At 52.6% G+C, this 20,952-nt stretch overlaps 42 non-coding genes across 42 annotated transcripts; all 42 read left to right on the forward strand.

The window, feature by feature from the left end:
* Window positions 1-231: 231 nt before the first annotated feature.
* On the forward strand, window positions 232-350 carry LOC127904574 (5S ribosomal RNA). Its single transcript, XR_008057873.1, has one exon. It is a non-coding gene; the product is annotated as a 5S ribosomal RNA (ribosomal RNA).
* Window positions 351-730: 380 nt separating this feature from the next.
* Window positions 731-849, forward strand: LOC127904575 (5S ribosomal RNA). The gene has a single exon (XR_008057875.1). It is a non-coding gene; the product is annotated as a 5S ribosomal RNA (ribosomal RNA).
* A 380-nt stretch (window positions 850-1,229) lies between these two features.
* LOC127904576 (5S ribosomal RNA) lies at window positions 1,230-1,348 on the forward strand. The gene has a single exon (XR_008057876.1). It is a non-coding gene; the product is annotated as a 5S ribosomal RNA (ribosomal RNA).
* Window positions 1,349-1,728: 380 nt separating this feature from the next.
* LOC127904577 (5S ribosomal RNA) lies at window positions 1,729-1,847 on the forward strand. Its single transcript, XR_008057877.1, has one exon. It is a non-coding gene; the product is annotated as a 5S ribosomal RNA (ribosomal RNA).
* A 380-nt stretch (window positions 1,848-2,227) lies between these two features.
* LOC127904578 (5S ribosomal RNA) lies at window positions 2,228-2,346 on the forward strand. The gene has a single exon (XR_008057878.1). It is a non-coding gene; the product is annotated as a 5S ribosomal RNA (ribosomal RNA).
* A 380-nt stretch (window positions 2,347-2,726) lies between these two features.
* LOC127904580 (5S ribosomal RNA) lies at window positions 2,727-2,845 on the forward strand. Its single transcript, XR_008057880.1, has one exon. It is a non-coding gene; the product is annotated as a 5S ribosomal RNA (ribosomal RNA).
* Window positions 2,846-3,225: 380 nt separating this feature from the next.
* LOC127904581 (5S ribosomal RNA) lies at window positions 3,226-3,344 on the forward strand. Its single transcript, XR_008057881.1, has one exon. It is a non-coding gene; the product is annotated as a 5S ribosomal RNA (ribosomal RNA).
* A 380-nt stretch (window positions 3,345-3,724) lies between these two features.
* LOC127904582 (5S ribosomal RNA) lies at window positions 3,725-3,843 on the forward strand. The gene has a single exon (XR_008057882.1). It is a non-coding gene; the product is annotated as a 5S ribosomal RNA (ribosomal RNA).
* Window positions 3,844-4,223: 380 nt separating this feature from the next.
* LOC127904583 (5S ribosomal RNA) lies at window positions 4,224-4,342 on the forward strand. The gene has a single exon (XR_008057883.1). It is a non-coding gene; the product is annotated as a 5S ribosomal RNA (ribosomal RNA).
* A 380-nt stretch (window positions 4,343-4,722) lies between these two features.
* On the forward strand, window positions 4,723-4,841 carry LOC127904584 (5S ribosomal RNA). Its single transcript, XR_008057884.1, has one exon. It is a non-coding gene; the product is annotated as a 5S ribosomal RNA (ribosomal RNA).
* Window positions 4,842-5,221: 380 nt separating this feature from the next.
* On the forward strand, window positions 5,222-5,340 carry LOC127904585 (5S ribosomal RNA). The gene has a single exon (XR_008057885.1). It is a non-coding gene; the product is annotated as a 5S ribosomal RNA (ribosomal RNA).
* A 380-nt stretch (window positions 5,341-5,720) lies between these two features.
* On the forward strand, window positions 5,721-5,839 carry LOC127904586 (5S ribosomal RNA). The gene has a single exon (XR_008057886.1). It is a non-coding gene; the product is annotated as a 5S ribosomal RNA (ribosomal RNA).
* A 380-nt stretch (window positions 5,840-6,219) lies between these two features.
* Window positions 6,220-6,338, forward strand: LOC127904587 (5S ribosomal RNA). The gene has a single exon (XR_008057887.1). It is a non-coding gene; the product is annotated as a 5S ribosomal RNA (ribosomal RNA).
* Window positions 6,339-6,718: 380 nt separating this feature from the next.
* On the forward strand, window positions 6,719-6,837 carry LOC127904588 (5S ribosomal RNA). The gene has a single exon (XR_008057888.1). It is a non-coding gene; the product is annotated as a 5S ribosomal RNA (ribosomal RNA).
* A 380-nt stretch (window positions 6,838-7,217) lies between these two features.
* On the forward strand, window positions 7,218-7,336 carry LOC127904589 (5S ribosomal RNA). The gene has a single exon (XR_008057889.1). It is a non-coding gene; the product is annotated as a 5S ribosomal RNA (ribosomal RNA).
* A 380-nt stretch (window positions 7,337-7,716) lies between these two features.
* Window positions 7,717-7,835, forward strand: LOC127904591 (5S ribosomal RNA). Its single transcript, XR_008057891.1, has one exon. It is a non-coding gene; the product is annotated as a 5S ribosomal RNA (ribosomal RNA).
* A 380-nt stretch (window positions 7,836-8,215) lies between these two features.
* LOC127904592 (5S ribosomal RNA) lies at window positions 8,216-8,334 on the forward strand. Its single transcript, XR_008057892.1, has one exon. It is a non-coding gene; the product is annotated as a 5S ribosomal RNA (ribosomal RNA).
* A 380-nt stretch (window positions 8,335-8,714) lies between these two features.
* LOC127904593 (5S ribosomal RNA) lies at window positions 8,715-8,833 on the forward strand. Its single transcript, XR_008057893.1, has one exon. It is a non-coding gene; the product is annotated as a 5S ribosomal RNA (ribosomal RNA).
* Window positions 8,834-9,213: 380 nt separating this feature from the next.
* Window positions 9,214-9,332, forward strand: LOC127904594 (5S ribosomal RNA). The gene has a single exon (XR_008057894.1). It is a non-coding gene; the product is annotated as a 5S ribosomal RNA (ribosomal RNA).
* A 380-nt stretch (window positions 9,333-9,712) lies between these two features.
* LOC127904595 (5S ribosomal RNA) lies at window positions 9,713-9,831 on the forward strand. Its single transcript, XR_008057895.1, has one exon. It is a non-coding gene; the product is annotated as a 5S ribosomal RNA (ribosomal RNA).
* A 380-nt stretch (window positions 9,832-10,211) lies between these two features.
* LOC127904596 (5S ribosomal RNA) lies at window positions 10,212-10,330 on the forward strand. Its single transcript, XR_008057896.1, has one exon. It is a non-coding gene; the product is annotated as a 5S ribosomal RNA (ribosomal RNA).
* Window positions 10,331-10,710: 380 nt separating this feature from the next.
* Window positions 10,711-10,829, forward strand: LOC127904597 (5S ribosomal RNA). The gene has a single exon (XR_008057897.1). It is a non-coding gene; the product is annotated as a 5S ribosomal RNA (ribosomal RNA).
* Window positions 10,830-11,209: 380 nt separating this feature from the next.
* Window positions 11,210-11,328, forward strand: LOC127904598 (5S ribosomal RNA). The gene has a single exon (XR_008057898.1). It is a non-coding gene; the product is annotated as a 5S ribosomal RNA (ribosomal RNA).
* A 380-nt stretch (window positions 11,329-11,708) lies between these two features.
* Window positions 11,709-11,827, forward strand: LOC127904599 (5S ribosomal RNA). Its single transcript, XR_008057899.1, has one exon. It is a non-coding gene; the product is annotated as a 5S ribosomal RNA (ribosomal RNA).
* A 380-nt stretch (window positions 11,828-12,207) lies between these two features.
* LOC127904600 (5S ribosomal RNA) lies at window positions 12,208-12,326 on the forward strand. The gene has a single exon (XR_008057900.1). It is a non-coding gene; the product is annotated as a 5S ribosomal RNA (ribosomal RNA).
* A 380-nt stretch (window positions 12,327-12,706) lies between these two features.
* Window positions 12,707-12,825, forward strand: LOC127904602 (5S ribosomal RNA). The gene has a single exon (XR_008057902.1). It is a non-coding gene; the product is annotated as a 5S ribosomal RNA (ribosomal RNA).
* Window positions 12,826-13,205: 380 nt separating this feature from the next.
* On the forward strand, window positions 13,206-13,324 carry LOC127904603 (5S ribosomal RNA). The gene has a single exon (XR_008057903.1). It is a non-coding gene; the product is annotated as a 5S ribosomal RNA (ribosomal RNA).
* A 380-nt stretch (window positions 13,325-13,704) lies between these two features.
* Window positions 13,705-13,823, forward strand: LOC127904604 (5S ribosomal RNA). The gene has a single exon (XR_008057904.1). It is a non-coding gene; the product is annotated as a 5S ribosomal RNA (ribosomal RNA).
* Window positions 13,824-14,203: 380 nt separating this feature from the next.
* Window positions 14,204-14,322, forward strand: LOC127904605 (5S ribosomal RNA). Its single transcript, XR_008057905.1, has one exon. It is a non-coding gene; the product is annotated as a 5S ribosomal RNA (ribosomal RNA).
* A 380-nt stretch (window positions 14,323-14,702) lies between these two features.
* Window positions 14,703-14,821, forward strand: LOC127904606 (5S ribosomal RNA). The gene has a single exon (XR_008057906.1). It is a non-coding gene; the product is annotated as a 5S ribosomal RNA (ribosomal RNA).
* Window positions 14,822-15,201: 380 nt separating this feature from the next.
* On the forward strand, window positions 15,202-15,320 carry LOC127904607 (5S ribosomal RNA). The gene has a single exon (XR_008057907.1). It is a non-coding gene; the product is annotated as a 5S ribosomal RNA (ribosomal RNA).
* A 380-nt stretch (window positions 15,321-15,700) lies between these two features.
* Window positions 15,701-15,819, forward strand: LOC127904608 (5S ribosomal RNA). The gene has a single exon (XR_008057908.1). It is a non-coding gene; the product is annotated as a 5S ribosomal RNA (ribosomal RNA).
* Window positions 15,820-16,199: 380 nt separating this feature from the next.
* Window positions 16,200-16,318, forward strand: LOC127904609 (5S ribosomal RNA). Its single transcript, XR_008057909.1, has one exon. It is a non-coding gene; the product is annotated as a 5S ribosomal RNA (ribosomal RNA).
* Window positions 16,319-16,698: 380 nt separating this feature from the next.
* Window positions 16,699-16,817, forward strand: LOC127904624 (5S ribosomal RNA). The gene has a single exon (XR_008057924.1). It is a non-coding gene; the product is annotated as a 5S ribosomal RNA (ribosomal RNA).
* A 383-nt stretch (window positions 16,818-17,200) lies between these two features.
* On the forward strand, window positions 17,201-17,319 carry LOC127904615 (5S ribosomal RNA). Its single transcript, XR_008057915.1, has one exon. It is a non-coding gene; the product is annotated as a 5S ribosomal RNA (ribosomal RNA).
* A 381-nt stretch (window positions 17,320-17,700) lies between these two features.
* LOC127904633 (5S ribosomal RNA) lies at window positions 17,701-17,819 on the forward strand. The gene has a single exon (XR_008057933.1). It is a non-coding gene; the product is annotated as a 5S ribosomal RNA (ribosomal RNA).
* A 381-nt stretch (window positions 17,820-18,200) lies between these two features.
* On the forward strand, window positions 18,201-18,319 carry LOC127904616 (5S ribosomal RNA). Its single transcript, XR_008057916.1, has one exon. It is a non-coding gene; the product is annotated as a 5S ribosomal RNA (ribosomal RNA).
* Window positions 18,320-18,698: 379 nt separating this feature from the next.
* Window positions 18,699-18,817, forward strand: LOC127904611 (5S ribosomal RNA). The gene has a single exon (XR_008057911.1). It is a non-coding gene; the product is annotated as a 5S ribosomal RNA (ribosomal RNA).
* Window positions 18,818-19,197: 380 nt separating this feature from the next.
* On the forward strand, window positions 19,198-19,316 carry LOC127904621 (5S ribosomal RNA). Its single transcript, XR_008057921.1, has one exon. It is a non-coding gene; the product is annotated as a 5S ribosomal RNA (ribosomal RNA).
* Window positions 19,317-19,686: 370 nt separating this feature from the next.
* On the forward strand, window positions 19,687-19,805 carry LOC127904613 (5S ribosomal RNA). The gene has a single exon (XR_008057913.1). It is a non-coding gene; the product is annotated as a 5S ribosomal RNA (ribosomal RNA).
* Window positions 19,806-20,183: 378 nt separating this feature from the next.
* LOC127904614 (5S ribosomal RNA) lies at window positions 20,184-20,302 on the forward strand. The gene has a single exon (XR_008057914.1). It is a non-coding gene; the product is annotated as a 5S ribosomal RNA (ribosomal RNA).
* Window positions 20,303-20,681: 379 nt separating this feature from the next.
* On the forward strand, window positions 20,682-20,801 carry LOC112324840 (5S ribosomal RNA). The gene has a single exon (XR_002978839.2). It is a non-coding gene; the product is annotated as a 5S ribosomal RNA (ribosomal RNA).
* Window positions 20,802-20,952: the final 151 nt, after the last annotated feature.

The raw sequence follows: 20,952 nt of genomic DNA on the forward strand, positions 1-20,952 counted from the left end.
GAAACGAAAGGTCGACACCTAATTCCACCAAGAATTTGGTTTTGAACAGTAACTGTACCGTACTGTAGAGTACCGCCGCAAGCAAAAAACTATTTTTTACAAGCAAAATAAATAACAATCAAAGCGAGTAAGAATCCGGTCGGGTCGCAGGTTGCGGCCCTTTCGAGCCTCCCATCGCTCCTCGCGGGCGCCTTCGAAGCGCTTATAGCAATTGCGCGTGCATGGACTAACGGGTGCGATCATACCAGCACTAATGCACCGGATCCCATCAGAACTCCGCAGTTAAACGTGCTTGGGCGAGAGTAGTACTAGGATGGGTGACCTCCTGGGAAGTCCTCGTGTTGCACCCCTCCTTTTGGCCAGCCTTCTTTTTCTCTCCCTCCTTTTTGCCTGCTTCTCCATCCGCCCAGCCTTCCCTCCCCCCCCCTCCCCGCCATCGATAGGGTGGGGCTAGAGGCCGAAGGCTACTAGTCTTGTTCAGAATGTCGTTTCGCTTCAAGAAACGAAAGGTCGACACCTAATTCCACCAAGAATTTGGTTTTGAACAGTAACTGTACCGTACTGTAGAGTACCGCCGCAAGCAAAAAACTATTTTTTACAAGCAAAATAAATAACAATCAAAGCGAGTAAGAATCCGGTCGGGTCGCAGGTTGCGGCCCTTTCGAGCCTCCCATCGCTCCTCGCGGGCGCCTTCGAAGCGCTTATAGCAATTGCGCGTGCATGGACTAACGGGTGCGATCATACCAGCACTAATGCACCGGATCCCATCAGAACTCCGCAGTTAAACGTGCTTGGGCGAGAGTAGTACTAGGATGGGTGACCTCCTGGGAAGTCCTCGTGTTGCACCCCTCCTTTTGGCCAGCCTTCTTTTTCTCTCCCTCCTTTTTGCCTGCTTCTCCATCCGCCCAGCCTTCCCTCCCCCCCCCTCCCCGCCATCGATAGGGTGGGGCTAGAGGCCGAAGGCTACTAGTCTTGTTCAGAATGTCGTTTCGCTTCAAGAAACGAAAGGTCGACACCTAATTCCACCAAGAATTTGGTTTTGAACAGTAACTGTACCGTACTGTAGAGTACCGCCGCAAGCAAAAAACTATTTTTTACAAGCAAAATAAATAACAATCAAAGCGAGTAAGAATCCGGTCGGGTCGCAGGTTGCGGCCCTTTCGAGCCTCCCATCGCTCCTCGCGGGCGCCTTCGAAGCGCTTATAGCAATTGCGCGTGCATGGACTAACGGGTGCGATCATACCAGCACTAATGCACCGGATCCCATCAGAACTCCGCAGTTAAACGTGCTTGGGCGAGAGTAGTACTAGGATGGGTGACCTCCTGGGAAGTCCTCGTGTTGCACCCCTCCTTTTGGCCAGCCTTCTTTTTCTCTCCCTCCTTTTTGCCTGCTTCTCCATCCGCCCAGCCTTCCCTCCCCCCCCCTCCCCGCCATCGATAGGGTGGGGCTAGAGGCCGAAGGCTACTAGTCTTGTTCAGAATGTCGTTTCGCTTCAAGAAACGAAAGGTCGACACCTAATTCCACCAAGAATTTGGTTTTGAACAGTAACTGTACCGTACTGTAGAGTACCGCCGCAAGCAAAAAACTATTTTTTACAAGCAAAATAAATAACAATCAAAGCGAGTAAGAATCCGGTCGGGTCGCAGGTTGCGGCCCTTTCGAGCCTCCCATCGCTCCTCGCGGGCGCCTTCGAAGCGCTTATAGCAATTGCGCGTGCATGGACTAACGGGTGCGATCATACCAGCACTAATGCACCGGATCCCATCAGAACTCCGCAGTTAAACGTGCTTGGGCGAGAGTAGTACTAGGATGGGTGACCTCCTGGGAAGTCCTCGTGTTGCACCCCTCCTTTTGGCCAGCCTTCTTTTTCTCTCCCTCCTTTTTGCCTGCTTCTCCATCCGCCCAGCCTTCCCTCCCCCCCCCTCCCCGCCATCGATAGGGTGGGGCTAGAGGCCGAAGGCTACTAGTCTTGTTCAGAATGTCGTTTCGCTTCAAGAAACGAAAGGTCGACACCTAATTCCACCAAGAATTTGGTTTTGAACAGTAACTGTACCGTACTGTAGAGTACCGCCGCAAGCAAAAAACTATTTTTTACAAGCAAAATAAATAACAATCAAAGCGAGTAAGAATCCGGTCGGGTCGCAGGTTGCGGCCCTTTCGAGCCTCCCATCGCTCCTCGCGGGCGCCTTCGAAGCGCTTATAGCAATTGCGCGTGCATGGACTAACGGGTGCGATCATACCAGCACTAATGCACCGGATCCCATCAGAACTCCGCAGTTAAACGTGCTTGGGCGAGAGTAGTACTAGGATGGGTGACCTCCTGGGAAGTCCTCGTGTTGCACCCCTCCTTTTGGCCAGCCTTCTTTTTCTCTCCCTCCTTTTTGCCTGCTTCTCCATCCGCCCAGCCTTCCCTCCCCCCCCCTCCCCGCCATCGATAGGGTGGGGCTAGAGGCCGAAGGCTACTAGTCTTGTTCAGAATGTCGTTTCGCTTCAAGAAACGAAAGGTCGACACCTAATTCCACCAAGAATTTGGTTTTGAACAGTAACTGTACCGTACTGTAGAGTACCGCCGCAAGCAAAAAACTATTTTTTACAAGCAAAATAAATAACAATCAAAGCGAGTAAGAATCCGGTCGGGTCGCAGGTTGCGGCCCTTTCGAGCCTCCCATCGCTCCTCGCGGGCGCCTTCGAAGCGCTTATAGCAATTGCGCGTGCATGGACTAACGGGTGCGATCATACCAGCACTAATGCACCGGATCCCATCAGAACTCCGCAGTTAAACGTGCTTGGGCGAGAGTAGTACTAGGATGGGTGACCTCCTGGGAAGTCCTCGTGTTGCACCCCTCCTTTTGGCCAGCCTTCTTTTTCTCTCCCTCCTTTTTGCCTGCTTCTCCATCCGCCCAGCCTTCCCTCCCCCCCCCTCCCCGCCATCGATAGGGTGGGGCTAGAGGCCGAAGGCTACTAGTCTTGTTCAGAATGTCGTTTCGCTTCAAGAAACGAAAGGTCGACACCTAATTCCACCAAGAATTTGGTTTTGAACAGTAACTGTACCGTACTGTAGAGTACCGCCGCAAGCAAAAAACTATTTTTTACAAGCAAAATAAATAACAATCAAAGCGAGTAAGAATCCGGTCGGGTCGCAGGTTGCGGCCCTTTCGAGCCTCCCATCGCTCCTCGCGGGCGCCTTCGAAGCGCTTATAGCAATTGCGCGTGCATGGACTAACGGGTGCGATCATACCAGCACTAATGCACCGGATCCCATCAGAACTCCGCAGTTAAACGTGCTTGGGCGAGAGTAGTACTAGGATGGGTGACCTCCTGGGAAGTCCTCGTGTTGCACCCCTCCTTTTGGCCAGCCTTCTTTTTCTCTCCCTCCTTTTTGCCTGCTTCTCCATCCGCCCAGCCTTCCCTCCCCCCCCCTCCCCGCCATCGATAGGGTGGGGCTAGAGGCCGAAGGCTACTAGTCTTGTTCAGAATGTCGTTTCGCTTCAAGAAACGAAAGGTCGACACCTAATTCCACCAAGAATTTGGTTTTGAACAGTAACTGTACCGTACTGTAGAGTACCGCCGCAAGCAAAAAACTATTTTTTACAAGCAAAATAAATAACAATCAAAGCGAGTAAGAATCCGGTCGGGTCGCAGGTTGCGGCCCTTTCGAGCCTCCCATCGCTCCTCGCGGGCGCCTTCGAAGCGCTTATAGCAATTGCGCGTGCATGGACTAACGGGTGCGATCATACCAGCACTAATGCACCGGATCCCATCAGAACTCCGCAGTTAAACGTGCTTGGGCGAGAGTAGTACTAGGATGGGTGACCTCCTGGGAAGTCCTCGTGTTGCACCCCTCCTTTTGGCCAGCCTTCTTTTTCTCTCCCTCCTTTTTGCCTGCTTCTCCATCCGCCCAGCCTTCCCTCCCCCCCCCTCCCCGCCATCGATAGGGTGGGGCTAGAGGCCGAAGGCTACTAGTCTTGTTCAGAATGTCGTTTCGCTTCAAGAAACGAAAGGTCGACACCTAATTCCACCAAGAATTTGGTTTTGAACAGTAACTGTACCGTACTGTAGAGTACCGCCGCAAGCAAAAAACTATTTTTTACAAGCAAAATAAATAACAATCAAAGCGAGTAAGAATCCGGTCGGGTCGCAGGTTGCGGCCCTTTCGAGCCTCCCATCGCTCCTCGCGGGCGCCTTCGAAGCGCTTATAGCAATTGCGCGTGCATGGACTAACGGGTGCGATCATACCAGCACTAATGCACCGGATCCCATCAGAACTCCGCAGTTAAACGTGCTTGGGCGAGAGTAGTACTAGGATGGGTGACCTCCTGGGAAGTCCTCGTGTTGCACCCCTCCTTTTGGCCAGCCTTCTTTTTCTCTCCCTCCTTTTTGCCTGCTTCTCCATCCGCCCAGCCTTCCCTCCCCCCCCCTCCCCGCCATCGATAGGGTGGGGCTAGAGGCCGAAGGCTACTAGTCTTGTTCAGAATGTCGTTTCGCTTCAAGAAACGAAAGGTCGACACCTAATTCCACCAAGAATTTGGTTTTGAACAGTAACTGTACCGTACTGTAGAGTACCGCCGCAAGCAAAAAACTATTTTTTACAAGCAAAATAAATAACAATCAAAGCGAGTAAGAATCCGGTCGGGTCGCAGGTTGCGGCCCTTTCGAGCCTCCCATCGCTCCTCGCGGGCGCCTTCGAAGCGCTTATAGCAATTGCGCGTGCATGGACTAACGGGTGCGATCATACCAGCACTAATGCACCGGATCCCATCAGAACTCCGCAGTTAAACGTGCTTGGGCGAGAGTAGTACTAGGATGGGTGACCTCCTGGGAAGTCCTCGTGTTGCACCCCTCCTTTTGGCCAGCCTTCTTTTTCTCTCCCTCCTTTTTGCCTGCTTCTCCATCCGCCCAGCCTTCCCTCCCCCCCCCTCCCCGCCATCGATAGGGTGGGGCTAGAGGCCGAAGGCTACTAGTCTTGTTCAGAATGTCGTTTCGCTTCAAGAAACGAAAGGTCGACACCTAATTCCACCAAGAATTTGGTTTTGAACAGTAACTGTACCGTACTGTAGAGTACCGCCGCAAGCAAAAAACTATTTTTTACAAGCAAAATAAATAACAATCAAAGCGAGTAAGAATCCGGTCGGGTCGCAGGTTGCGGCCCTTTCGAGCCTCCCATCGCTCCTCGCGGGCGCCTTCGAAGCGCTTATAGCAATTGCGCGTGCATGGACTAACGGGTGCGATCATACCAGCACTAATGCACCGGATCCCATCAGAACTCCGCAGTTAAACGTGCTTGGGCGAGAGTAGTACTAGGATGGGTGACCTCCTGGGAAGTCCTCGTGTTGCACCCCTCCTTTTGGCCAGCCTTCTTTTTCTCTCCCTCCTTTTTGCCTGCTTCTCCATCCGCCCAGCCTTCCCTCCCCCCCCCTCCCCGCCATCGATAGGGTGGGGCTAGAGGCCGAAGGCTACTAGTCTTGTTCAGAATGTCGTTTCGCTTCAAGAAACGAAAGGTCGACACCTAATTCCACCAAGAATTTGGTTTTGAACAGTAACTGTACCGTACTGTAGAGTACCGCCGCAAGCAAAAAACTATTTTTTACAAGCAAAATAAATAACAATCAAAGCGAGTAAGAATCCGGTCGGGTCGCAGGTTGCGGCCCTTTCGAGCCTCCCATCGCTCCTCGCGGGCGCCTTCGAAGCGCTTATAGCAATTGCGCGTGCATGGACTAACGGGTGCGATCATACCAGCACTAATGCACCGGATCCCATCAGAACTCCGCAGTTAAACGTGCTTGGGCGAGAGTAGTACTAGGATGGGTGACCTCCTGGGAAGTCCTCGTGTTGCACCCCTCCTTTTGGCCAGCCTTCTTTTTCTCTCCCTCCTTTTTGCCTGCTTCTCCATCCGCCCAGCCTTCCCTCCCCCCCCCTCCCCGCCATCGATAGGGTGGGGCTAGAGGCCGAAGGCTACTAGTCTTGTTCAGAATGTCGTTTCGCTTCAAGAAACGAAAGGTCGACACCTAATTCCACCAAGAATTTGGTTTTGAACAGTAACTGTACCGTACTGTAGAGTACCGCCGCAAGCAAAAAACTATTTTTTACAAGCAAAATAAATAACAATCAAAGCGAGTAAGAATCCGGTCGGGTCGCAGGTTGCGGCCCTTTCGAGCCTCCCATCGCTCCTCGCGGGCGCCTTCGAAGCGCTTATAGCAATTGCGCGTGCATGGACTAACGGGTGCGATCATACCAGCACTAATGCACCGGATCCCATCAGAACTCCGCAGTTAAACGTGCTTGGGCGAGAGTAGTACTAGGATGGGTGACCTCCTGGGAAGTCCTCGTGTTGCACCCCTCCTTTTGGCCAGCCTTCTTTTTCTCTCCCTCCTTTTTGCCTGCTTCTCCATCCGCCCAGCCTTCCCTCCCCCCCCCTCCCCGCCATCGATAGGGTGGGGCTAGAGGCCGAAGGCTACTAGTCTTGTTCAGAATGTCGTTTCGCTTCAAGAAACGAAAGGTCGACACCTAATTCCACCAAGAATTTGGTTTTGAACAGTAACTGTACCGTACTGTAGAGTACCGCCGCAAGCAAAAAACTATTTTTTACAAGCAAAATAAATAACAATCAAAGCGAGTAAGAATCCGGTCGGGTCGCAGGTTGCGGCCCTTTCGAGCCTCCCATCGCTCCTCGCGGGCGCCTTCGAAGCGCTTATAGCAATTGCGCGTGCATGGACTAACGGGTGCGATCATACCAGCACTAATGCACCGGATCCCATCAGAACTCCGCAGTTAAACGTGCTTGGGCGAGAGTAGTACTAGGATGGGTGACCTCCTGGGAAGTCCTCGTGTTGCACCCCTCCTTTTGGCCAGCCTTCTTTTTCTCTCCCTCCTTTTTGCCTGCTTCTCCATCCGCCCAGCCTTCCCTCCCCCCCCCTCCCCGCCATCGATAGGGTGGGGCTAGAGGCCGAAGGCTACTAGTCTTGTTCAGAATGTCGTTTCGCTTCAAGAAACGAAAGGTCGACACCTAATTCCACCAAGAATTTGGTTTTGAACAGTAACTGTACCGTACTGTAGAGTACCGCCGCAAGCAAAAAACTATTTTTTACAAGCAAAATAAATAACAATCAAAGCGAGTAAGAATCCGGTCGGGTCGCAGGTTGCGGCCCTTTCGAGCCTCCCATCGCTCCTCGCGGGCGCCTTCGAAGCGCTTATAGCAATTGCGCGTGCATGGACTAACGGGTGCGATCATACCAGCACTAATGCACCGGATCCCATCAGAACTCCGCAGTTAAACGTGCTTGGGCGAGAGTAGTACTAGGATGGGTGACCTCCTGGGAAGTCCTCGTGTTGCACCCCTCCTTTTGGCCAGCCTTCTTTTTCTCTCCCTCCTTTTTGCCTGCTTCTCCATCCGCCCAGCCTTCCCTCCCCCCCCCTCCCCGCCATCGATAGGGTGGGGCTAGAGGCCGAAGGCTACTAGTCTTGTTCAGAATGTCGTTTCGCTTCAAGAAACGAAAGGTCGACACCTAATTCCACCAAGAATTTGGTTTTGAACAGTAACTGTACCGTACTGTAGAGTACCGCCGCAAGCAAAAAACTATTTTTTACAAGCAAAATAAATAACAATCAAAGCGAGTAAGAATCCGGTCGGGTCGCAGGTTGCGGCCCTTTCGAGCCTCCCATCGCTCCTCGCGGGCGCCTTCGAAGCGCTTATAGCAATTGCGCGTGCATGGACTAACGGGTGCGATCATACCAGCACTAATGCACCGGATCCCATCAGAACTCCGCAGTTAAACGTGCTTGGGCGAGAGTAGTACTAGGATGGGTGACCTCCTGGGAAGTCCTCGTGTTGCACCCCTCCTTTTGGCCAGCCTTCTTTTTCTCTCCCTCCTTTTTGCCTGCTTCTCCATCCGCCCAGCCTTCCCTCCCCCCCCCTCCCCGCCATCGATAGGGTGGGGCTAGAGGCCGAAGGCTACTAGTCTTGTTCAGAATGTCGTTTCGCTTCAAGAAACGAAAGGTCGACACCTAATTCCACCAAGAATTTGGTTTTGAACAGTAACTGTACCGTACTGTAGAGTACCGCCGCAAGCAAAAAACTATTTTTTACAAGCAAAATAAATAACAATCAAAGCGAGTAAGAATCCGGTCGGGTCGCAGGTTGCGGCCCTTTCGAGCCTCCCATCGCTCCTCGCGGGCGCCTTCGAAGCGCTTATAGCAATTGCGCGTGCATGGACTAACGGGTGCGATCATACCAGCACTAATGCACCGGATCCCATCAGAACTCCGCAGTTAAACGTGCTTGGGCGAGAGTAGTACTAGGATGGGTGACCTCCTGGGAAGTCCTCGTGTTGCACCCCTCCTTTTGGCCAGCCTTCTTTTTCTCTCCCTCCTTTTTGCCTGCTTCTCCATCCGCCCAGCCTTCCCTCCCCCCCCCTCCCCGCCATCGATAGGGTGGGGCTAGAGGCCGAAGGCTACTAGTCTTGTTCAGAATGTCGTTTCGCTTCAAGAAACGAAAGGTCGACACCTAATTCCACCAAGAATTTGGTTTTGAACAGTAACTGTACCGTACTGTAGAGTACCGCCGCAAGCAAAAAACTATTTTTTACAAGCAAAATAAATAACAATCAAAGCGAGTAAGAATCCGGTCGGGTCGCAGGTTGCGGCCCTTTCGAGCCTCCCATCGCTCCTCGCGGGCGCCTTCGAAGCGCTTATAGCAATTGCGCGTGCATGGACTAACGGGTGCGATCATACCAGCACTAATGCACCGGATCCCATCAGAACTCCGCAGTTAAACGTGCTTGGGCGAGAGTAGTACTAGGATGGGTGACCTCCTGGGAAGTCCTCGTGTTGCACCCCTCCTTTTGGCCAGCCTTCTTTTTCTCTCCCTCCTTTTTGCCTGCTTCTCCATCCGCCCAGCCTTCCCTCCCCCCCCCTCCCCGCCATCGATAGGGTGGGGCTAGAGGCCGAAGGCTACTAGTCTTGTTCAGAATGTCGTTTCGCTTCAAGAAACGAAAGGTCGACACCTAATTCCACCAAGAATTTGGTTTTGAACAGTAACTGTACCGTACTGTAGAGTACCGCCGCAAGCAAAAAACTATTTTTTACAAGCAAAATAAATAACAATCAAAGCGAGTAAGAATCCGGTCGGGTCGCAGGTTGCGGCCCTTTCGAGCCTCCCATCGCTCCTCGCGGGCGCCTTCGAAGCGCTTATAGCAATTGCGCGTGCATGGACTAACGGGTGCGATCATACCAGCACTAATGCACCGGATCCCATCAGAACTCCGCAGTTAAACGTGCTTGGGCGAGAGTAGTACTAGGATGGGTGACCTCCTGGGAAGTCCTCGTGTTGCACCCCTCCTTTTGGCCAGCCTTCTTTTTCTCTCCCTCCTTTTTGCCTGCTTCTCCATCCGCCCAGCCTTCCCTCCCCCCCCCTCCCCGCCATCGATAGGGTGGGGCTAGAGGCCGAAGGCTACTAGTCTTGTTCAGAATGTCGTTTCGCTTCAAGAAACGAAAGGTCGACACCTAATTCCACCAAGAATTTGGTTTTGAACAGTAACTGTACCGTACTGTAGAGTACCGCCGCAAGCAAAAAACTATTTTTTACAAGCAAAATAAATAACAATCAAAGCGAGTAAGAATCCGGTCGGGTCGCAGGTTGCGGCCCTTTCGAGCCTCCCATCGCTCCTCGCGGGCGCCTTCGAAGCGCTTATAGCAATTGCGCGTGCATGGACTAACGGGTGCGATCATACCAGCACTAATGCACCGGATCCCATCAGAACTCCGCAGTTAAACGTGCTTGGGCGAGAGTAGTACTAGGATGGGTGACCTCCTGGGAAGTCCTCGTGTTGCACCCCTCCTTTTGGCCAGCCTTCTTTTTCTCTCCCTCCTTTTTGCCTGCTTCTCCATCCGCCCAGCCTTCCCTCCCCCCCCCTCCCCGCCATCGATAGGGTGGGGCTAGAGGCCGAAGGCTACTAGTCTTGTTCAGAATGTCGTTTCGCTTCAAGAAACGAAAGGTCGACACCTAATTCCACCAAGAATTTGGTTTTGAACAGTAACTGTACCGTACTGTAGAGTACCGCCGCAAGCAAAAAACTATTTTTTACAAGCAAAATAAATAACAATCAAAGCGAGTAAGAATCCGGTCGGGTCGCAGGTTGCGGCCCTTTCGAGCCTCCCATCGCTCCTCGCGGGCGCCTTCGAAGCGCTTATAGCAATTGCGCGTGCATGGACTAACGGGTGCGATCATACCAGCACTAATGCACCGGATCCCATCAGAACTCCGCAGTTAAACGTGCTTGGGCGAGAGTAGTACTAGGATGGGTGACCTCCTGGGAAGTCCTCGTGTTGCACCCCTCCTTTTGGCCAGCCTTCTTTTTCTCTCCCTCCTTTTTGCCTGCTTCTCCATCCGCCCAGCCTTCCCTCCCCCCCCCTCCCCGCCATCGATAGGGTGGGGCTAGAGGCCGAAGGCTACTAGTCTTGTTCAGAATGTCGTTTCGCTTCAAGAAACGAAAGGTCGACACCTAATTCCACCAAGAATTTGGTTTTGAACAGTAACTGTACCGTACTGTAGAGTACCGCCGCAAGCAAAAAACTATTTTTTACAAGCAAAATAAATAACAATCAAAGCGAGTAAGAATCCGGTCGGGTCGCAGGTTGCGGCCCTTTCGAGCCTCCCATCGCTCCTCGCGGGCGCCTTCGAAGCGCTTATAGCAATTGCGCGTGCATGGACTAACGGGTGCGATCATACCAGCACTAATGCACCGGATCCCATCAGAACTCCGCAGTTAAACGTGCTTGGGCGAGAGTAGTACTAGGATGGGTGACCTCCTGGGAAGTCCTCGTGTTGCACCCCTCCTTTTGGCCAGCCTTCTTTTTCTCTCCCTCCTTTTTGCCTGCTTCTCCATCCGCCCAGCCTTCCCTCCCCCCCCCTCCCCGCCATCGATAGGGTGGGGCTAGAGGCCGAAGGCTACTAGTCTTGTTCAGAATGTCGTTTCGCTTCAAGAAACGAAAGGTCGACACCTAATTCCACCAAGAATTTGGTTTTGAACAGTAACTGTACCGTACTGTAGAGTACCGCCGCAAGCAAAAAACTATTTTTTACAAGCAAAATAAATAACAATCAAAGCGAGTAAGAATCCGGTCGGGTCGCAGGTTGCGGCCCTTTCGAGCCTCCCATCGCTCCTCGCGGGCGCCTTCGAAGCGCTTATAGCAATTGCGCGTGCATGGACTAACGGGTGCGATCATACCAGCACTAATGCACCGGATCCCATCAGAACTCCGCAGTTAAACGTGCTTGGGCGAGAGTAGTACTAGGATGGGTGACCTCCTGGGAAGTCCTCGTGTTGCACCCCTCCTTTTGGCCAGCCTTCTTTTTCTCTCCCTCCTTTTTGCCTGCTTCTCCATCCGCCCAGCCTTCCCTCCCCCCCCCTCCCCGCCATCGATAGGGTGGGGCTAGAGGCCGAAGGCTACTAGTCTTGTTCAGAATGTCGTTTCGCTTCAAGAAACGAAAGGTCGACACCTAATTCCACCAAGAATTTGGTTTTGAACAGTAACTGTACCGTACTGTAGAGTACCGCCGCAAGCAAAAAACTATTTTTTACAAGCAAAATAAATAACAATCAAAGCGAGTAAGAATCCGGTCGGGTCGCAGGTTGCGGCCCTTTCGAGCCTCCCATCGCTCCTCGCGGGCGCCTTCGAAGCGCTTATAGCAATTGCGCGTGCATGGACTAACGGGTGCGATCATACCAGCACTAATGCACCGGATCCCATCAGAACTCCGCAGTTAAACGTGCTTGGGCGAGAGTAGTACTAGGATGGGTGACCTCCTGGGAAGTCCTCGTGTTGCACCCCTCCTTTTGGCCAGCCTTCTTTTTCTCTCCCTCCTTTTTGCCTGCTTCTCCATCCGCCCAGCCTTCCCTCCCCCCCCCTCCCCGCCATCGATAGGGTGGGGCTAGAGGCCGAAGGCTACTAGTCTTGTTCAGAATGTCGTTTCGCTTCAAGAAACGAAAGGTCGACACCTAATTCCACCAAGAATTTGGTTTTGAACAGTAACTGTACCGTACTGTAGAGTACCGCCGCAAGCAAAAAACTATTTTTTACAAGCAAAATAAATAACAATCAAAGCGAGTAAGAATCCGGTCGGGTCGCAGGTTGCGGCCCTTTCGAGCCTCCCATCGCTCCTCGCGGGCGCCTTCGAAGCGCTTATAGCAATTGCGCGTGCATGGACTAACGGGTGCGATCATACCAGCACTAATGCACCGGATCCCATCAGAACTCCGCAGTTAAACGTGCTTGGGCGAGAGTAGTACTAGGATGGGTGACCTCCTGGGAAGTCCTCGTGTTGCACCCCTCCTTTTGGCCAGCCTTCTTTTTCTCTCCCTCCTTTTTGCCTGCTTCTCCATCCGCCCAGCCTTCCCTCCCCCCCCCTCCCCGCCATCGATAGGGTGGGGCTAGAGGCCGAAGGCTACTAGTCTTGTTCAGAATGTCGTTTCGCTTCAAGAAACGAAAGGTCGACACCTAATTCCACCAAGAATTTGGTTTTGAACAGTAACTGTACCGTACTGTAGAGTACCGCCGCAAGCAAAAAACTATTTTTTACAAGCAAAATAAATAACAATCAAAGCGAGTAAGAATCCGGTCGGGTCGCAGGTTGCGGCCCTTTCGAGCCTCCCATCGCTCCTCGCGGGCGCCTTCGAAGCGCTTATAGCAATTGCGCGTGCATGGACTAACGGGTGCGATCATACCAGCACTAATGCACCGGATCCCATCAGAACTCCGCAGTTAAACGTGCTTGGGCGAGAGTAGTACTAGGATGGGTGACCTCCTGGGAAGTCCTCGTGTTGCACCCCTCCTTTTGGCCAGCCTTCTTTTTCTCTCCCTCCTTTTTGCCTGCTTCTCCATCCGCCCAGCCTTCCCTCCCCCCCCCTCCCCGCCATCGATAGGGTGGGGCTAGAGGCCGAAGGCTACTAGTCTTGTTCAGAATGTCGTTTCGCTTCAAGAAACGAAAGGTCGACACCTAATTCCACCAAGAATTTGGTTTTGAACAGTAACTGTACCGTACTGTAGAGTACCGCCGCAAGCAAAAAACTATTTTTTACAAGCAAAATAAATAACAATCAAAGCGAGTAAGAATCCGGTCGGGTCGCAGGTTGCGGCCCTTTCGAGCCTCCCATCGCTCCTCGCGGGCGCCTTCGAAGCGCTTATAGCAATTGCGCGTGCATGGACTAACGGGTGCGATCATACCAGCACTAATGCACCGGATCCCATCAGAACTCCGCAGTTAAACGTGCTTGGGCGAGAGTAGTACTAGGATGGGTGACCTCCTGGGAAGTCCTCGTGTTGCACCCCTCCTTTTGGCCAGCCTTCTTTTTCTCTCCCTCCTTTTTGCCTGCTTCTCCATCCGCCCAGCCTTCCCTCCCCCCCCCTCCCCGCCATCGATAGGGTGGGGCTAGAGGCCGAAGGCTACTAGTCTTGTTCAGAATGTCGTTTCGCTTCAAGAAACGAAAGGTCGACACCTAATTCCACCAAGAATTTGGTTTTGAACAGTAACTGTACCGTACTGTAGAGTACCGCCGCAAGCAAAAAACTATTTTTTACAAGCAAAATAAATAACAATCAAAGCGAGTAAGAATCCGGTCGGGTCGCAGGTTGCGGCCCTTTCGAGCCTCCCATCGCTCCTCGCGGGCGCCTTCGAAGCGCTTATAGCAATTGCGCGTGCATGGACTAACGGGTGCGATCATACCAGCACTAATGCACCGGATCCCATCAGAACTCCGCAGTTAAACGTGCTTGGGCGAGAGTAGTACTAGGATGGGTGACCTCCTGGGAAGTCCTCGTGTTGCACCCCTCCTTTTGGCCAGCCTTCTTTTTCTCTCCCTCCTTTTTGCCTGCTTCTCCATCCGCCCAGCCTTCCCTCCCCCCCCCTCCCCGCCATCGATAGGGTGGGGCTAGAGGCCGAAGGCTACTAGTCTTGTTCAGAATGTCGTTTCGCTTCAAGAAACGAAAGGTCGACACCTAATTCCACCAAGAATTTGGTTTTGAACAGTAACTGTACCGTACTGTAGAGTACCGCCGCAAGCAAAAAACTATTTTTTACAAGCAAAATAAATAACAATCAAAGCGAGTAAGAATCCGGTCGGGTCGCAGGTTGCGGCCCTTTCGAGCCTCCCATCGCTCCTCGCGGGCGCCTTCGAAGCGCTTATAGCAATTGCGCGTGCATGGACTAACGGGTGCGATCATACCAGCACTAATGCACCGGATCCCATCAGAACTCCGCAGTTAAACGTGCTTGGGCGAGAGTAGTACTAGGATGGGTGACCTCCTGGGAAGTCCTCGTGTTGCACCCCTCCTTTTGGCCAGCCTTCTTTTTCTCTCCCTCCTTTTTGCCTGCTTCTCCATCCGCCCAGCCTTCCCTCCCCCCCCCTCCCCGCCATCGATAGGGTGGGGCTAGAGGCCGAAGGCTACTAGTCTTGTTCAGAATGTCGTTTCGCTTCAAGAAACGAAAGGTCGACACCTAATTCCACCAAGAATTTGGTTTTGAACAGTAACTGTACCGTACTGTAGAGTACCGCCGCAAGCAAAAAACTATTTTTTACAAGCAAAATAAATAACAATCAAAGCGAGTAAGAATCCGGTCGGGTCGCAGGTTGCGGCCCTTTCGAGCCTCCCATCGCTCCTCGCGGGCGCCTTCGAAGCGCTTATAGCAATTGCGCGTGCATGGACTAACGGGTGCGATCATACCAGCACTAATGCACCGGATCCCATCAGAACTCCGCAGTTAAACGTGCTTGGGCGAGAGTAGTACTAGGATGGGTGACCTCCTGGGAAGTCCTCGTGTTGCACCCCTCCTTTTGGCCAGCCTTCTTTTTCTCTCCCTCCTTTTTGCCTGCTTCTCCATCCGCCCAGCCTTCCCTCCCCCCCCCTCCCCGCCATCGATAGGGTGGGGCTAGAGGCCGAAGGCTACTAGTCTTGTTCAGAATGTCGTTTCGCTTCAAGAAACGAAAGGTCGACACCTAATTCCACCAAGAATTTGGTTTTGAACAGTAACTGTACCGTACTGTAGAGTACCGCCGCAAGCAAAAAACTATTTTTTACAAGCAAAATAAATAACAATCAAAGCGAGTAAGAATCCGGTCGGGTCGCAGGTTGCGGCCCTTTCGAGCCTCCCATCGCTCCTCGCGGGCGCCTTCGAAGCGCTTATAGCAATTGCGCGTGCATGGACTAACGGGTGCGATCATACCAGCACTAATGCACCGGATCCCATCAGAACTCCGCAGTTAAACGTGCTTGGGCGAGAGTAGTACTAGGATGGGTGACCTCCTGGGAAGTCCTCGTGTTGCACCCCTCCTTTTGGCCAGCCTTCTTTTTCTCTCCCTCCTTTTTGCCTGCTTCTCCATCCGCCCAGCCTTCCCTCCCCCCCCCTCCCCGCCATCGATAGGGTGGGGCTAGAGGCCGAAGGCTACTAGTCTTGTTCAGAATGTCGTTTCGCTTCAAGAAACGAAAGGTCGACACCTAATTCCACCAAGAATTTGGTTTTGAACAGTAACTGTACCGTACTGTAGAGTACCGCCGCAAGCAAAAAACTATTTTTTACAAGCAAAATAAATAACAATCAAAGCGAGTAAGAATCCGGTCGGGTCGCAGGTTGCGGCCCTTTCGAGCCTCCCATCGCTCCTCGCGGGCGCCTTCGAAGCGCTTATAGCAATTGCGCGTGCATGGACTAACGGGTGCGATCATACCAGCACTAATGCACCGGATCCCATCAGAACTCCGCAGTTAAACGTGCTTGGGCGAGAGTAGTACTAGGATGGGTGACCTCCTGGGAAGTCCTCGTGTTGCACCCCTCCTTTTGGCCAGCCTTCTTTTTCTCTCCCTCCTTTTTGCCTGCTTCTCCATCCGCCCAGCCTTCCCTCCCCCCCCCTCCCCGCCATCGATAGGGTGGGGCTAGAGGCCGAAGGCTACTAGTCTTGTTCAGAATGTCGTTTCGCTTCAAGAAACGAAAGGTCGACACCTAATTCCACCAAGAATTTGGTTTTGAACAGTAACTGTACCGTACTGTAGAGTACCGCCGCAAGCAAAAAACTATTTTTTACAAGCAAAATAAATAACAATCAAAGCGAGTAAGAATCCGGTCGGGTCGCAGGTTGCGGCCCTTTCGAGCCTCCCATCGCTCCTCGCGGGCGCCTTCGAAGCGCTTATAGCAATTGCGCGTGCATGGACTAACGGGTGCGATCATACCAGCACTAATGCACCGGATCCCATCAGAACTCCGCAGTTAAACGTGCTTGGGCGAGAGTAGTACTAGGATGGGTGACCTCCTGGGAAGTCCTCGTGTTGCACCCCTCCTTTTGGCCAGCCTTCTTTTTCTCTCCCTCCTTTTTGCCTGCTTCTCCATCCGCCCAGCCTTCCCTCCCCCCCCCTCCCCGCCATCGATAGGGTGGGGCTAGAGGCCGAAGGCTACTAGTCTTGTTCAGAATGTCGTTTCGCTTCAAGAAACGAAAGGTCGACACCTAATTCCACCAAGAATTTGGTTTTGAACAGTAACTGTACCGTACTGTAGAGTACCGCCGCAAGCAAAAAACTATTTTTTACAAGCAAAATAAATAACAATCAAAGCGAGTAAGAATCCGGTCGGGTCGCAGGTTGCGGCCCTTTCGAGCCTCCCATCGCTCCTCGCGGGCGCCTTCGAAGCGCTTATAGCAATTGCGCGTGCATGGACTAACGGGTGCGATCATACCAGCACTAATGCACCGGATCCCATCATAACTCCGCAGTTAAACGTGCTTGGGCGAGAGTAGTACGAGGATGGGTGACCTCCTGGGAAGTCCTCGTGTTGCACCCCTCCTTTTGGCCAGCCTTCTTTTTCTCTCCCTCCTTTTTGCCTGCTTCTCCATCCGCCCAGGCCTTCCCTCCCCCCCCCTCCCCGCCATCGATAGGGTGGGGCTAGAGGCCGAAGGCTACTAGTCTTGTTCAGAATGTCGTTTCGCTTCAAGAAACGAAAGGTCGACACCTAATTCCACCAAGAATTAGGTTTTGAACAGTAACTGTACCGTACTGTAGAGTACCGCCGCAAGCAAAAAACTATTTTTTACAAGCAAAATAAATAACAATCAAAGCGAGTAAGAATCCGGATCGGGTCGCAGGTTGCGGCCCTTTCGAGCCTCCCATCGCTCCTCGCTGGCGCCTTCGAAGCGCTTATAGGCAATTGCGCGTGCATGGACTAACGGGTGCGATCATACCAGCACTAATGCACCGGATCCCATCAGAACTCCGCAGGTAAACGTGCTTGGGCGAGAGTAGTACTAGGATGGGTGACCTCCTGGGAAGTCCTCGTGTTGCACCCCTTCCTTTTGGCCAGCCTTCTTTTTCTCTCCCTCCTTTTTGCCTGCTTCTCCATCCGCCCAGCCTTCCCTCCCGCCCCCTCCCCGCCATCGATAGGGTGGGGCTAGAGGCCGAAGGCTACTAGTCTTGTTCAGAATGTCGTTTCGCTTCAAGAAACGAAAGGTCGACACCTAATTCCACCAAGAATTTGGTTTTGAACAGTAACTGTACCGTACTGTAGAGTACCGCCGCAAGCAAAAAACTATTTTTTACAAGCAAAATAAATAACAATCAAAGCGAGTAAGAATCCGTTCGGGTCGCAGGTTGCGGCCCTTTCGAGCCTCCCATCGCTCCTCGCGGGCGCCTTCGAAGCGCTTATAGCAATTGCGCGTGCATGGACTAACGGGTGCGATCATACAAGCACTAATGCACCGGATCCCATCATAACTCCGCAGTTAAACGTGCTTGGGCGAGAGTAGTACGAGGATGGGTGACCTCCTGGGAAGTCCTCGTGTTGCACCCCTCCTTTTGGCCAGCCTTCTTTTTCTCTCCCTCCTTTTTGCCTGCTTCTCCATCCGCCCAGTCTTCCCTCCCCCCCCCCTCCCCGCCATCGATAGGGTGGGGCTAGAGGCCGAAGGCTACTAGTCTTGTTCAGAATGTCGTTTCGCTTCAAGAAACGAAAGGTCGACACCTAATTCCACCAAGAATTAGGTTTTGAACAGTAACTGTACCGTACTGTAGAGTACCGCCGCAAGCAAAAAACTATTTTTTACAAGCAAAATAAATAACAATCAAAGCGAGTAAGAATCCGATCGGGTCGCAGGTTGCGGCCCTTTCGAGCCTCCCATCGCTCCTCGCTGGCGCCTTCGAAGAGCTTATAGGAATTGCGCGTGCATGGACTAACGGGTGCGATCATACCAGCACTAAAGCACCGGATCCCATCAGAACTCCGCAGGTAAACGTGCTTGGGCGAGAGTAGTACGAGGATGGGTGACCTCCTGGGAAGTTCTCGTGTTGCACCCCTCCTTTTGGCCAGCCTTCCTTTTCTCTCCCTCCTTTTTGCCTGCTTCTCCATCCGCCCAGCCTTCCCTCCCCCCCCTCCCCGCCATCGATAGGGTGGGGCTAGAGGCCGAAGGCTACTAGTCTTGTTCAAAATGTCGTTTCGCTTCAAGAAACGAAAGGTCGACACCCAATTCCACCAAGAATTTGGTTTTGAACAGTAACTGTACCGTACTGTAGAGTACCGCCGCAAGCAAAAAACTATTTTTTACAAGCAAAATAAATAACAATCAAAGCGAGTAAGAATCCGATCGGGTCGCAGGTTGCGGCCCTTTCGAGCCTCCCATCGCTCCTCGCGGGCGCCTTCGAAGCGCTTATAGCAATTGCGCGTGCATGGACTAACGGGTGCGATCATACCAGCACTAATGCACCGGATCCCATCAGAACTCCGCAGTTAAACGTGCTTGGGCGAGAGTAGTACTATGATGGGTGACCTCCTGGGAAGTCCTCGTGTTGCACCCCTCCTTTTGGCCAGCCTTCTTTTTCTCTCCCTCCTTTTTGCCTGCTTCTCCATCCGCCCAGCCTTCCCTCCCGCCCCCTCCCCGCCATCGATAGGGAGGGGCTAGAGGCCGAAGGCTACTAGTCTTGTTCAGAATGTCGTTTCGCTTCAAGAAACGAAAGGTCGACACCTAATTCCACCAAGAATTTGGTTTTGAACAGTAACTGTACCGTACTGTAGAGTACCGCCGCATGCAAAAAACTATTTTTTACAAGCAAAATAAATAACAATCAAAGCGAGTAAGAATCCGATCGGGTCGCAGGTTGCGGCCCTTTCGAGCCTCCCATCGCTCCTCGCGGGCGCCTTCGAAGCGCTTATAGCAATTGCGCGTGCATGGACTAACGGGTGCGATCATACAAGCACTAATGCACCGGATCCCATCAGAACTCCGCAGTTAAACGTGCTTGGGCGAGAGTAGTACGAGGATGGGTGACCTCCTGGGAAGTCCTCGTGTTGCACCCCTCCTTTTGGCCAGCCTTCTTTTTCTCTCCCTCCTTTTTGCCTGCTTCTCCATCCGCCCAGTCTTCCCTCCCCCCCCCTCCCCGCCATCGATAGGGTGGGGCTAGAGGCCGAAGGCCACTAGTCTTGTTCAGAATGTCGTTTCGCTTCAAGAAACGAAAGGTCGACACCTAATTCCACCAAGAATTTGGTTTTGAACAGTAACTGTACCGTACCGCCGCAAGCAAAAAACTATTTTTTACAAGCAAAATAAATAACAATCAAAGCGAGTAAGAATCCGGTCGGGTCGCAGGTTGCGGCCCTTTCGAGCCTCCCATCGCTCCTCGCGGGCGCCTTCGAAGCACTTATAGCAATTGTGCGTGCATGGTCTAACGGGTGCGATCATACCAGCACTAATGCACCGGATCCCATCAGAACTCCGCAGCTAAACGTGCTTGGGCGAGAGTAGTACTAGGATGGGTGACCTCCTGGGAAGTCCTCGTGTTGCACCCCTCCTTTTGGCCAGCCTTGTTTTTCTCTCCCTCCTTTTTGCCTGCTTCTCCATCCGCCCAGCCTTCCCTCCCCCCCTCCCCGCCATCGATAGGGTGGGGCTAGAGGCCGAAGGCTACTAGTCTTGTTAAGAATGTCGTTTCGCTTCAAGAAACGAAAGGTCGACACCTAATTCCACCAAGAATTTGGTTTTGAACAGTAACTGTACCGTACTGTAGAGTACCGCCGCAAGCAAAAAACTATTTTTTACAAGCAAAATAAATAACAATCAAAGCGAGTAAGAATCCGGTCGGGTCGCAGGTTGCGGCCCTTTCGAGCCTCCCATCGCTCCTCGCGGGCGCCTTCGAAGCGCTTATAGCAATTGCGCGTGCATGGACTAACGGGTGCGATCATACCAGCACTAATGCACCGGATCCCATCAGAACTCCGCAGCTAAACGTGCTTGGGCGAGAGTAGTACTAGGATGGGTGACCTCCTGGGAAGTCCTCGTGTTGCACCCCTCCTTTTGGCCAGCCTTCTTTTTCTCTCCCTCCTTTTTGCCTGCTTCTCCATCCGCCCAGCCTTCCCTCCCCCCCCTCCCCGCCATCGATAGGGTGGGGCTAGAGGCCGAAGGCTACTAGTCTTGTTCAGAATGTCGTTTCGCTTCAAGAAACGAAAGGTCGACACCTAATTCCACCAAGAATTTGGTTTTGAACAGTAACTGTACCGTACTGTAGAGTACCGCCGCAAGCAAAAAACTATTTTTTACAAGCAAAATAAATAACAATCAAAGCGAGTAAGAATCCGGTCGGGTCGCAGGTTGCGGCCCTTTCGAGCCTCCCATCGCTCCTCGCGGGCGCCTTCGAAGCGCTTATAGCAATTGCGCGTGTATGGACTAACGGGTGCGATCATACCAGCACTAATGCACCGGATCCCATCAGAACTCCGTAGTTAAACGTGCTTTGGCGAGAGTAGTACTAGGAATGGGTGACCTCCTGGGAAGTCCTCGTGTTGCACCCCTCCTTTTGGCCAGCCTTCTTTTTCTCTCCCTCCTTTTTGCCTGCTTCTCCATCCGCCCAGCCTTCCCTCCCCCCCCTCCCCGCCATCGATAGGGTGGGGCTAGAGGCCGAAGGCTACTAGTCTTGTTCAGAATGTCGTTTCGCTTCAAGAA

This window comes from Populus trichocarpa, chromosome 17 (genome assembly GCF_000002775.5).
Source record: "Populus trichocarpa isolate Nisqually-1 chromosome 17, P.trichocarpa_v4.1, whole genome shotgun sequence".
Lineage (NCBI taxonomy): Eukaryota > Viridiplantae > Streptophyta > Magnoliopsida > Malpighiales > Salicaceae > Populus > Populus trichocarpa.